The following is a 13,943-nucleotide window of genomic DNA, read 5'->3' as shown; positions in this document are numbered from 1 at the left end:
TCATCATCTTTCTCAAATTCTAAAGATTTAAGGGTTGTTTTTCATGTTCTTGGCACATTGACTTCCCAAAGTCAAACAAACCATAGTCTTTCATTTTAATCAACTTGTTAGCTTTCATTAATACTTGAAGATTGTTATAAAACATATATATAATATACACACCTTGTTACCTTTGGTGGTCACTTCTCCAGTTTCGGTTGGTGGAGTGTCGGGCCTTGTAAGGTAAGGCTACATGGAGGACTTACGTAGTCCTTGATATATATATAATTATATAACTTGTTTATACATATTAACCATGCTTAACTTCTGCTCATTTTAGTTTGTATATCATATTTATGAAGTTCCATGGTTATGGGTTTGTAGAGACTAGCCTTGGTTTAACCGTAAATAGCTCTAAACCGTGAACCGAACTTTGTTTACTAGTTTTGTTAAATAATTGTATAAACATGTTTTATGTTAGATATAAGTTTCTAAAATCATTTTTATGAGTTCTATGGTTATGGGTTTGTAGAATCTAACCTCGGTCTTAACCTGAAACAAGATCCGAACTGAGAACCGAACTTTCGTTTAAAGACTTTATTGTTAACTTTTTGGTTGTAAAACTTAAGTATCATCATTCATAAATTATTATACAAATTCTTTGATGTTTGGGCATGTAGTAACCATTCTTGATCTTATTCGGAGATGGAAACCGAACCAAAACGAACTAACCCGATTTCACTCGTTTAAGACACACAAGTGTGTTTCTAGCTATCAAGACTTGTATATTTCTTTAAAAATACTTTATAAACTAATTTTAATTATTTTCTTAAACTACCTGGGATGTTGAATCAAACTTGATCTTATAACAAAGTTTGGACCAACGAAACCGAACACTCTCTTAACGGACGCTGTTAGTTCTAAAACAATAGAACTACATACTTGGTTAAGTCTTATTGAGTTATCTTATAACATTCTTTATATTGAAAAGCTGACTTTGGGTTTGACTAATTACCAAGACCCGAACCAATAACCCGAACACTCGTTAAAACCCGTTTTAGTATCTATATTATAAAGAGACTTGTATTCTTGCATTTTTACCCACCTTATTACTTAATATAGGTTGAGTAAGATTAAGGGCTAGATACCTTAACCCGGTTTCGAGCAAACTTATATTTTTAAAAGGACTATTATTATAATTTTTTAAATATTTACATTTTAAACCTTAAACTTTAAATTGTTTGCATTTCTTATCATTTATTTTATTTAAAGACTTCCTAGGCAACCTTTCTAATGCAAGACTTCTTTTCATCTAGAATTTGCTCGTTAAACCTCATCCTTCCGGTTACTCGTCATTTTACCGATCAAGTTTATTACTTGAATGTGAGTACTTTCATCCCCCGTTTTCCATTTTTCGTTTTGGGGGTGATATTGTATACTTATTCAAACTAATTGTTTTATACTTGAGTCTTAAACCACAAACTTTATTGTATATTTTACTTCAATAAATGCTCGATTTGGTGCTATATGCTTACATGCTTAAATGTTAATGTTTTTACCGCTTTTGGTTGGTTGATTCATAAATCCGAGTATATTTGGCATCCCCTTATAGAAAGGTGTTGTTAATGTATTCTTATTAACGATTTCATATAAATCCTAGACTATTTGGCATCCCCTTATAGCAAGGTGTCATTAATGTATTCTTATTAACGATTTCATATAAATCCTAGACTATTTGGTATTCTCTTATAACAAGGTGTCGTTAATGTATTCTTATTAATGATTTCATTATCTAAATTGTTCCTATTATTTATTGTTTTGTATACAAGTTGTGGAATTTCCTATTATATACTTATTGTTCAAAGCTATGAAATTGCTCACCAACCTTTGTGTTGATAAAATTCTATTTTATGCAATGTTACAGGTTTGACTCTAGGTTGATTTGAGGACTTGAAGGAAAAAGTTATCAATACTATTAAGATATTAGAAAAACGAACAATATATTATTTGTTATGATTGAATTTTGGTGATTTGTATGAACAAGTTATGTGACTCTTTATGATTTTATGAATTTAAATGAGTGGATTTAATATTGTCACTTTAATAGTTTCTTGTGTTTTGGGCAATCCATTGCACCCTGGCATGTTCCGCCGCCTTTGGTTGGCGTGTGACAGATTGGTATCAGAGCCACAAGACTATAGGATATGTGGTTAGACGTAACAACCTAGTATAGTTTATTCTTTATGGTCCTTATACGTGTTTCTTATACGTGTTTACTCTACTCGATTGTTCATTACACTTACTTATTTATATACTTATTTATTTCAACAAATCGTAAATATACATATACACACACTCTCGTAACAATATAAGGTATCCTTACCTTACCACAAAAAAAAACATTAGTTTTTATTGTGTTTAATGGATCATGAGCTTAACTTGGATCCCGTTGTTTCAAATCTCCTTAAAGATTGTCTCATATGAGACAACCACTTTAAGTTGTCGAATGCGATCGTTCCGGTCGCCATCCAAATTTTGGTGTTGAAACAATAGAGCCATGGTGATACGTGGACTAGTGTTTTAACATCTCGTTGTATCTCAAAATTTATTGGTTGTTATTATCGTGATTTGAGTCGCTAACATGAAAGACGCGGTGATACGTGCACCTGTTCGACTCCACATTTTATCTCATTTTATTTAAGATTTATCGTCGGGACATCAAGTCATGGTGGCTCATGCACGATTTTTCCGCCTTTACATCTTAAGACAGTAACATCCCGTTTTCTCGTTTCAGTTAATAAAATAAGTTGTGAGTTATTATGAGTCGGGCTTGTGTTGGGTTAAATAGATATGAGTTACGGACTTGAGTTAAAAAGGAAAGAAGAAAAGACCATGGGCTTAAGCCATGACCCATAATATATAAACAACAATTATGCATTAATCCATCCATTTCACTCATTCCTTACACCATCAAAAACACACTTAGCTCTCTCTCATCCTACTTCCTCTCTCAAGCCGAAATCACCAAGAAACTCGAGCACCAACCCGAGGTAAAGATAGTATGATATTGTATAGATCCAAACCCGCTAGATTTAGTCACGAAACGACGAGCCGACACCTTTAAACCATTCAAGTCGCGAGATCTGAGTGGAATCGGGTATGAACCGAGCAAAGATGAGCTTAGGGGTCACCCTAACTCAGATCTGGATTGAACGGGACCAAAAATGGTGAAAAACGGTGTAAAATAGGGTAAAATCCGCTTTTCCGGCCACTGGCCGGTTTTCCGGCACGGCGGCGCCTGAAAGACGAGTACGAAGTAAGGATGTCAGAGAATGTTTTCTGACATTCTTACCTAACCATAGGCGCGCGTGTAACGAATTCGTTAAGTAATTTGTTACGAAGAGTTAGCGAATGAGTTCTGGTTCGTTAGGCTGATTCGTTATGTCAGTTCGTCAAGATAGAATAACGAATGAGTTTCATTCGTTAAGCAAATTCGTTAACCATTTCGTTATAAGTTCCAATTCATTACAAGGACTAGTTTGTTTTAAAGGTTCAATTCGTTATAAGGTCCAATTCGTTATAGGGCTCAGTTCTCTATGAAGGTCAATTCGTTATAAAGTAACGAATTAGCCAATTCGTTATGAGAGACAGAAGTAACGAATGAACCTCAATTCGTTAAGGACTGGATGATGAACTAAAGTTTAATAAAATGACAGAATGGTCCCTGGACTTAGAAAATAGTGGTTTAATTACAAAGAAGCCCTCAAACTTTTTAAGTTAGCAAATTAAATAAGGATTTAAAATTATAATGGAAAATGTGTTAAGACAGTTAATGGAAATAAAATTTTTCCAAGCTGACCTGGCAACTCGACCCCAGCCAGGGGCTCTGCCCCTTGGACCCCGCTAGGGGCTGCCGCCCCTAGAACCGCGTTATCAGGGGCGCTGCCCCCGAACCCCCGTGCGTTGAAGGTTATAACTAGACTAGAAACGCGATATGAGTAGTGAATTTTAATTGATACGTGTAATTTTTATACAGTTAGTCGCGCGTAGCTACGGAAAGGAATAACAATTAACGGTGAACGTAACCGTTTTCAGGTGAGTTTCTAGCCCCGTTCCTTGTTATGTTTTCGAGGTTGTGTGCATACTCGATGTGATTGTTAATACACTTACATTAAATGGTAAGTTTATGCCATGTATGATTTTTATGTTATTTATGTATATCTAAATGTGAATGAAAGCTTGTCGGTGAGTGAACGATCTTCGGATATTGCATGCACTTTCAGGTGACGTTTTGACGATATGATTGTATATGTGATGGATTAATGATGTATGTATGTATGAAACTTATAATTATATACATGGAAAAGGTATGACATGATAGTAGGAGAGAAAGGGAGACCAGACCCTAATAATATCCGAGGATGGAGGGTAACGGAACCTAATAATATCCGAGGATGGAGGGTACCAGACCCTAATAATATCCGAGAAAGAAGGGAGACCGGACCCTAATAATATCCGAGGATAGAGGGTACCAGACCCTAATAATATTCGAGGTATGTAGGGCGAAATGCTCTTTATAATGTAAGGTTAGTTATGAATGTATATGAAGGAATGATGAACATGTTAAGTATGTAATGCGTACCTTCGGGCACGTATATGTGTGTGTAAAGTAAGTTATCTGATTAACTAAAACTCACTCAGCGTAGCTGACTTTTAGTATGTGCGCAGGTGAATAGATTGCAACAACTAGCTTGAAGGAGACACATGGCAGGATTGGAAGAGGTTGATATTTGAAGATCTGTTATGATGTTTGAAATTATATGTTATGTTAAGTTTTAAAAAGACAAGTTATGCACGTTTGTAATGAATTGTTGACTTTTAATATTATTCCGCGAAAGTTTTAATTAACTCTGATATTTAAAGCTGTGTTTATGAGTAAATCCAACATCTAAAGTGAGGCACCGGTAACGGGGCCTTACAAAGACATTATTTACAAGTTTCAAAGAATTGAATAAATTTTCCTCTACTTAATCATATTAATCCTCAATCACAAAATTCTCATTTGTATAATTTTATTTGTCTGTTATGATTAATTCTCATACGTTTTGATTTCACATAGTTAAGTTATTTTTCATTTTGATTTCAACCTATTATTTTCATTACAAGATTTCGTCTATTGTGATTTTTCTTCAATATAAGTTAATATATTTCAAATTACTTCTAATGACTTTCAATATTCCATCCTTGTTCATTAAGACTTTTTACAAACAAAAATTTTATCATATAAATTTCATCGTGTTAAAGGTTTATTGATAAATTCTACCTTGATTTATAAAGTAGAGTCTCATTATATAAATTTTAAACTGTTTTTAAAGTTCTCATACAAGATTTCATAAAAAAAATTATTTTTATAACAATCCCGTTTATTTTGAACTATCATTTTACAATATTGATTATTTAAATTTCCTACAACATTTTAGTCACACTATATTATATAATACACATAGTAAGATTTTCATTACCCAAATTTTTTCTCATAACTTTCATTATGAAATTTTTGATTCATTATAACTTTTCACAAATAAAATTAGCATTATACGATTCAACTTGTTTTAAATTTCTTAAGATAGTTTTACCTTGATTTTTCAAGAAATTCACAAACTTATAGCTTGTAATTGTCTTGAAATCCTCATGCAAAACTTCATAGAAATTCTACTTTTTTTTACAAAGATGTCGTTTATTTCGATTTCTCGATTCACAATGCCGGTCCTTTTAACTTACCATGATATTATTATTTTTTTCGTTATATGATATTAAATAACGAACTTGGTAAAAATATTTTCATTACGCAAATTTGTATTCCTAAAACGACATTCATCATTCATATTGATATCTCATAACAAATTTCGACATTCATTTTAATTATTTTATTTTTCTCATAAGCAAAATTTTATTTTGATCTTTATAAAATTTATTTTGCTTCATCATGGCAATCGACTTTTATTTATACAACAAACTTTAAATGCGAATTTTATTATCTTAGTTTTTCGTGATATTTTCCACTATTTAATTTTAAGCATTTCAAGAACGATTTACGTTACGCGGGTTGGTTTATTTCAAAATTTTCTCGTAAATTAGTTTACAACTTAAGCCGACCCGACGTATCGTAACAACTCTCGATTTAGTGGAAAATTTTTAGCAAAGAAATTGTGTGATTCACAAACTTGAAATCTCAGTATTTTATAAAAAAAAACTTTACATTTCAAACATTTGTAGGAACCTCCTAAATAACTTTATCTAATTATTTATAACAACCTTTTCACAAACATGAGTTTGCTAAAAGCAAACAACCCATGGTGGTTCACGAAAGTTCCGTTTTCTCGTGTGTATATATATATATATATATATATTAATTTGTAATTTTATTATCAAAAGTTTCATGAATGTTTCAATCATTATTTATAAATTATGATGTTTTCAATTTAGAACCTATTACTAGTCAAAATTTCCCTACACGCAACCACAAGCTTCTAAACACCCGTATTCCATCTCGAACTATTACCTTAAACCAAACCATCCTTATACTTCAAAAGTTTTCCCACCCAACCAAATCTTTCCTCAAAATGAACGAAACCTAACATCCAAAAGTATACCCTCACCAACTCAAACCCCATGCAAATCCAAGATGTACAACTTCAACCCAACAAAAATCCCTAAATACCGACACTTTTACGCCATGAAAACCTATCAAACTCACTATCCTGATACTTCGAAGACACCGAAAACGCACTGACAAATGCCTCGAACATATGCAAACCAAAGTTTACCCAACTATGACTCAAATCCTTCGACCCATGCTATGTCAAATCACAAACCATGTCGCCACACCGTTTCCATCCAACCATAGAGTTTGATACCAAAATAGTAACCCAAACACTCCTTGCAAAATACATGTATAAACCAAATCTCAACCCAAACTAGTCAAGATCGACTTATCCAACCCATCAACTTAACCCGAACTCAAATAAGCAAACTTCATCCAAATAGCCCAACCATTACTCACACAAGTCATCTAAGCCTAACCCACTCAAACGACATAAACTCAATAAACCCCATCAATTCAACTCAAGAAAACCCAACTACGCAAGACACCCGAAACACACTCACTCTTCATCAAATTTTCAAACCATTCACCATTCGAAGCCTAAAACCTCTCCATACACACGCAAGCTTCATATTTCCCTTAAATTTCTTTATATATATATATAAAGAAATTTATAAGTGTTTCTTATTGCGAGAAGTGCGAGAAATGAATTCAACCAATCAAATTTTTTCTTTTCTTTTGTTATTTATTTAATGATAAGGGTGTTATAGTAAATGGTGCATCTTTTCATATTTGGTAAGTCATAATGTTTGGAGAAGTTATAATTAATTTTTCTTTTTATTTTTTAAAATATAGCCAAATCAACTTATATTAAATTCTTTTTTTTTATATTTTATCAAATTCAATTTTGTTGATTTATCAATATTATTTTTTTCTTATAATTTAAGTTTCATACATTTATACAAATAATAGTTCTTAAATTCAATAGCTCCGCCAAATTACACAGTACATAAATGAACATACACATGAATAAAATTTAGCATACACAATTCGAAATACAACCTACATAGTACATACATGAGCTTATACAACACATAAATGAACATACACAGGATAAAAATTATACATACACCATAGAAAATATCACCTACACAGTAATGTATGAACCTACACAGTTCATAAATGAACCTACAAACGATAATAATCACACGTACACAATTAGAAATACTAATACACCTTAAATATATGAACTTACAAAATATATTATTTTTTATTTTTCATATTATACTACATATAATAAATAACATATCATGTTAATAGCCTACAATTGTAAAATTTTCAAATACACATTCGTGATTCCACCTACACAATACATTAATATGCATGTGTTTATAGTATATAAATTTGCGTTGGCGATATTTAATATTTAACGCATTTGAAGAAATATGATTGAAGATATTATAGTATTTGATTAAAATTATATTGTTTAACATTAGTTTGACAAATAACATCAATTAAAAAATGACAATTAAAAAAATTTAAATGTAACTTTCTATTAGTTAGTAATAATAACAAGTAAATGTTATTAATGAATTAAGTTTCACTTTGAAAATTCTATAAAACAAATACTAAACTACCCTTCTTCATTAAAATATTGGTAGATTAATACCTTCATAATTACAAGTTTGCCATAAACTTTTTAATCCATTGATTACACATAATCAATGGTCTTGATTGATTTCTCGCACTTCTCGCTGTAACCTGACTTCTTGGATGATCCATTCCCTATATATATATATATAATATATATATATATATATATATATATATATATATATATATATATATATATATATATATATATATAACTAGTGTATTTACAACGACCACGTGTGCTCAAATATTCATTTTTAAATTATAAACTATTTCAAGGATAATGATTTACATATTATACCCATATTTTATAAATCATCTTTGTAGAATATAATATTGTCATGACAACTATACTCACTCAAAATTTTATTATGAGGATTTGTTTTCAAAGATTATTAAACAATTATACACGTGTTTTCAAGAATTATAAATATTGTCACCTAAGGTGATAATCCCATAATGACTTCATAAATACGAGGCTTCATTTTGAATGTTGAATTAGAGATTTATTCAATAACAAATTACAACTTTCATTATTTTTCATAAACTCAATGATCAAGACTTTACAAATCCTTTTTGGGACACACTCATAAATGCTTCATACACTAAATATTGTAAAATTAATTTTGTTCGATAATGGTTTATGCAAATTTTTACTTCTTACTATCGCAAACATCATTTCTTTCATGATTCATTATCATCACAACAACTTTACGTATGCAAAATTCCTTTAACAATTTAACTTACAAAATTTTCAGTTTAAATGTCTCTCTAACTACGCGTTACCGCGATTCTTTGTTATTATATACATTTTCTTGGAAACGATAGAACGACTTTACTTGAGACTTCATTTTCGATGTTACTTTTATAATTTCAAAAGAGTATATGATACACGATTTACATATTTTGTCATTTCTTCGAGTCTCACTGTTGTTACGATTTTCTTTTCAATTGATGAGATGTTTCGATGGTAATTTTATGCACATGAGATTTCATTTTGTCTTTTGATTATTCATGACCGAATTCAAGTCGTTCAATAACAATTTGTGTACTGCTTTCAAAACCTCATTTTCGCTAAAAATTTCGTTTACATTTTTAAACGATATTTTCATGACTATGTTGTTTATGTTCGAGTATTTTGCTTTTCAAGCAAAACACAATTCTATGCATTTTTTTCACATCATTTCATTTACTCATCCAACAGCCTATATGTGGCTGTCCGCAAGTGTGACGCTATTGGAAACCGTTACTATAATCATGATTATGTAAATGGTTTCACAATAGAAGCCGTGATCGCATTTTGATACATTTCTTCAATGATTTTGCCAAGTTAAGCAAAACTTATTGTGATTTTGTGTTTGATACATGCTTATGTCACCCCTTAGAATTCACCTAATTCTCATGTTATCAAATTTCACGCAATCATATCCTCAAATACTTATGACCTCAAGTTTGTTTCGCGTATGAAACTCATCGTGCGATGTTATTGCTAATGGTATCGTTGTTTATCCCAGCCTCATGTACTCACTATTTGGATTTCTTTCCTTATTTACCCTTATCGGAGTCCTCATTATCGGGTTCATTAATCGATTTTATTTAGTACCTTGATTTATAGACATTGACATTTACCTTGATGACTTTTGACTTCAAATCTCATTTCATATTGTTTACCTTAAATTTTATTTTATTTATTCGATCGTCTTTACTTATTTAAACCGAACTGTTATTTTCACCTCGGTATATATCTTAAGATTTTAGTTGTTTCAATTATTTATCCCATTTTTTCTTTCTTATTTAAAAGTCAACCCCCGAATTTTCAACCGCTGTTATTGGATTTGTCAATATTGGTAAAATTCAACAGATTTTATTTACATCTCTAATATTTAAGATTTCAAAATAAATATGTCTTTTAAACCCCACAAAGGAACGAACCATGTGAACTATATGACGATCTAAATAATTATGGGTGCACACTTAATTATCGAAACTCTCGTATGGAAGCCATAGTAAGTACGCTTATGAACGATAACTCAGACCCGAGAAGGATAGCAGAAAAACGGTATAAGTGCAAGATAATAAAGGCAAGGTGGATACGCCGCGGGTACATCTTATATATAAGTGCATTTATTATGTTTCTCATTTGTGGCGTTTTTCGAGTCATGCAAGGATTTGACGTTATTTGTTTTCTAAAAATTTTCTTACAATTGCTTTACTAAAAATGACATTCGTTAGTAATTACCTCTTAACTTTAAGTTTATTTTAGTTTCGGGACGAAATTTCCAAAAAGTTGGGGATACTGTGACATTTGTCAACTTCGAGTCAATCGTGTATTCGTTTTTGTATTTGTTTATCATGTAAACCGACCCGTTTTGTAAACCGAAACCTTTAAAATAATCAAAATGATGGATTGTATGTCACATATTTGTTTCAAACTTTTCGAGTCTCAAAAATATCCATTTAGGTCCTTAAAATGCCTTAAAAACGCTTTAAAACAACTCTAGGGCCAAAACTGCCATTTTTGCAAAGTTTGGAGATCTAGCCACCCACCCCATAGAGATATGCGATGGGTGTGGCGAAATCCCCAGTGCGTATCTCTAAGAGCTTCAGATCAGTTTCTTTGTTTTTTTGGTTTATATCCTATTATCCAATTCGAATTTTTACCCATCAGACCTCATGCTTAACCCTTTCAACCTTATCCTATTTATACCCACCCTCATGCTTCATTAATCCATGCTCACACTTCATCATCTTTATCAAATTCTAAAGATTTAAGGGTTGTTTTTCATGTTCTTGGCACATTGACTTCCCAAAGTCAAACATACCATAGTCTTTCATTTTAATCAACTTGTTAGCTTTCATTAATACTTGAAGATTGTTATAAAACATATATATAATATACACACCTTGTTACCTTTGGTGGTCACTTCTCCAGTTTCGGTTGGTGGAGTGTCGGGCCTTGTAAGGTAAGGCTACATGGAGGACTTACGTAGTCCTTGATATATATATAATTATATAACTTGTTTATACATATTAACCATGCTTAACTTCTGCTCATTTTAGTTTGTATATCATATTTATGAAGTTCCATGGTTATGGGTTTGTAGAGACTAGCCTTGGTTTAACCGTAAATAGCTCTAAACCGTGAACCGAACTTTGTTTACTAGTTTTGTTAAATAATTGTATAAACATGTTTTATGTTAGATATAAGTTTCTAAAATCATTTTTATGAGTTCTATGGTTATGGGTTTGTAAAATCTAATCTCGGTCTTAACCTGAAACAAGATCCGAACTGAGAACCGAACTTTCGTTTAAAGACTTTATTGATAACTTTTTGGTTGTAAAACTTAAGTATCATCATTCATAAATTATTATAAAAATTCTTTGATGTTTGGGCATGTAGTGACCATTCTTGATCTTATTCCGAGATGGAAAGCGAACCAAAACGAACAAACCCGATTTCACTCGCTTAAGACACACAAGTGTGTTTCTAGCTATCAAGTCTTGTATATTTCTCTAAATATACTTTATAAACTAATTTTAATTATTTCTCAAAGTACTTGGGATTTTGAATCCAACTTGATCTTATAACAAAGTTTGGACCAACGAAACCGAACACTCGCTTAACGGACGCTGTTAGTTCTAAAACAATAGAACTACATACTTGGTTAAGTCTTATTGAATTTTATTGAGTTATCTTATAACATTCTTTATATTGAAAAGTTGACTTTGGGTTTGACTAATTACCAAGACCCGAACCAACAACCCGAACACTCGTTAAAACCCGTTTTAGTATCTATATTATAAAGAGACTTGTATTCTTGCATTTTTACCCACCTTATTACTTAATATAGGTTGAGTAAGATTAAAGGCTAGATACCTTAACCCGGTTTTGAGCAAACTTATATTTTTAAAAGGACTATTATTATAATTTTTTAAATATTTACATTTTAAACCTTAAACTTTAAATTGTTTGCATTTCTTATCATTTATTTTATTTAACGACTTCCTAGGCAACCTTTCTAATGCAAGACTTCTTTTCATCTAGAATTTGCTCGTTAAACCTCATCCTTCAAGTTACTCGTCATTTTACCGATCAAGTTTATTACTTGAATGTGAGTACTTTCATCCCCTGTTTTCCATATTTCGTTTTGAGGTGATATTGCATACTTATTCAAACTAAATGTTTATACTTGAGTCTTAAACCACAAACTTTATTGTATACTTTACTTAAATAAATGCTTGATTTGGTGCTATATGCTTACATGCTAATGTGTTTACCGCTTTTGTTTGGTTGATTCATAAATCCGAGTATATTTGGCACCCCCTTATAGAAAGGTTTCGTTAATGTATTATTATTAACGATTTCATATAAATCCTAGACTATTTGGCATTCTCTTATAGCAATGTGTCGTTAATGTATTCTTATTAACCATTTCATATAAATCCTAGACTATTGGATATTCTTTTATAGCAAGGTGTCGTTAATGTATTCTTATTAACGATTTCATTATCTAAATTGTTGCTATTACTTATTGTTTTGTATACAAGTTGTGGAATTTCCTATTATATACTTATTGTTCAAAGCTATGAAATTGCTCACTAAAATTTGTGTTGACAAATTTTATTTTATTCAATGTTACAGGTTTGACTATAGATTGATTTGAGGACTTGAAGGAAAACGTTATCAAGACTATTATGATATTAGCAGAACGAACAATATAGTCTTTGTTATGATTGAATTTCAGTTATTTGTATGAACAAGTTATGTGACTCTCTATGATTTTATGAATTTAAATGAGTTGATTAAATATTTCACTTTAATAGTGTCTTGTGTTTTGGGCAATCCGTTGCACCCCGGCATGTTCCGCCGCCTTTGGTCGGGGTGTGACATTTATCGAGTCCGAGCCTCAAATAAGGTTCATTTAGTTATCGCCCGAGCTCAAGTCTTGTATGGAAAGATTGTTCAGGCTTGTCAAGCCTTGTGAACTTTTAAATTTTTATTTTTTGAGGCTTCTATGTGTTAACTTAATATTGCTCATGAGCTCGAGCCGAGTTTAGGCTTGTTTAAGTTTTTTTCAAAGTATATAAATAATTAAAAATGCATATAGCATTTAATAAATATTAAACGAGCCAAACTCGATCATAGAAAAATGACTAATGTGCCAAACTCGAAGCCTCAAACTTTAAAAAGAGCTTGAATCGAGCCGAGCTCGAGCTCTCACAAGTTAAAACGAGCTGAGCTCGAGCCTAGTTGACTTTAGGTTTGGCTCGGCTCATCTCATTTACACCTCTACTCAATAACATATGCACAATGAAGAAAAATAACATATTACATGCATACCAGTGTCTGAGTTTTCCATCACATCGCATGAAAACCTCGTTAGTATCTTTAATATGAGCTCAACAGAAGGTTGCTTTTATCTTTGTGATAACATTGTTTCACTTAAATAATTTGTTTAGAATATGTTTTTGGATTCTTAATTTCCTAGCAGTATTGTAACTATTTATTAATTCATTAGGGTTAAGTAATACTATAAAGGGAAACAAAAATGAGAAGGATGAGAAATATTTGTAGCTATACAAAAAAACCCTTGAAAATTAAAATAAAGTAAATAAATAAATCATAACTCAAAATTTATTAAAAAAACGAAAAACGTAAAAACACAAAAATGTTTTCACCGTCTTTCTCGTTCTCATATAAAAAGCA

This window comes from Bidens hawaiensis, unplaced genomic scaffold (genome assembly GCF_021521415.1).
Source record: "Bidens hawaiensis isolate Kalapana, Puna unplaced genomic scaffold, B.hawaiensis_p1.1 tig00003219_1, whole genome shotgun sequence".
Lineage (NCBI taxonomy): Eukaryota > Viridiplantae > Streptophyta > Magnoliopsida > Asterales > Asteraceae > Bidens > Bidens hawaiensis.
Note: the sequence above shows the minus strand (reverse complement) of the source record.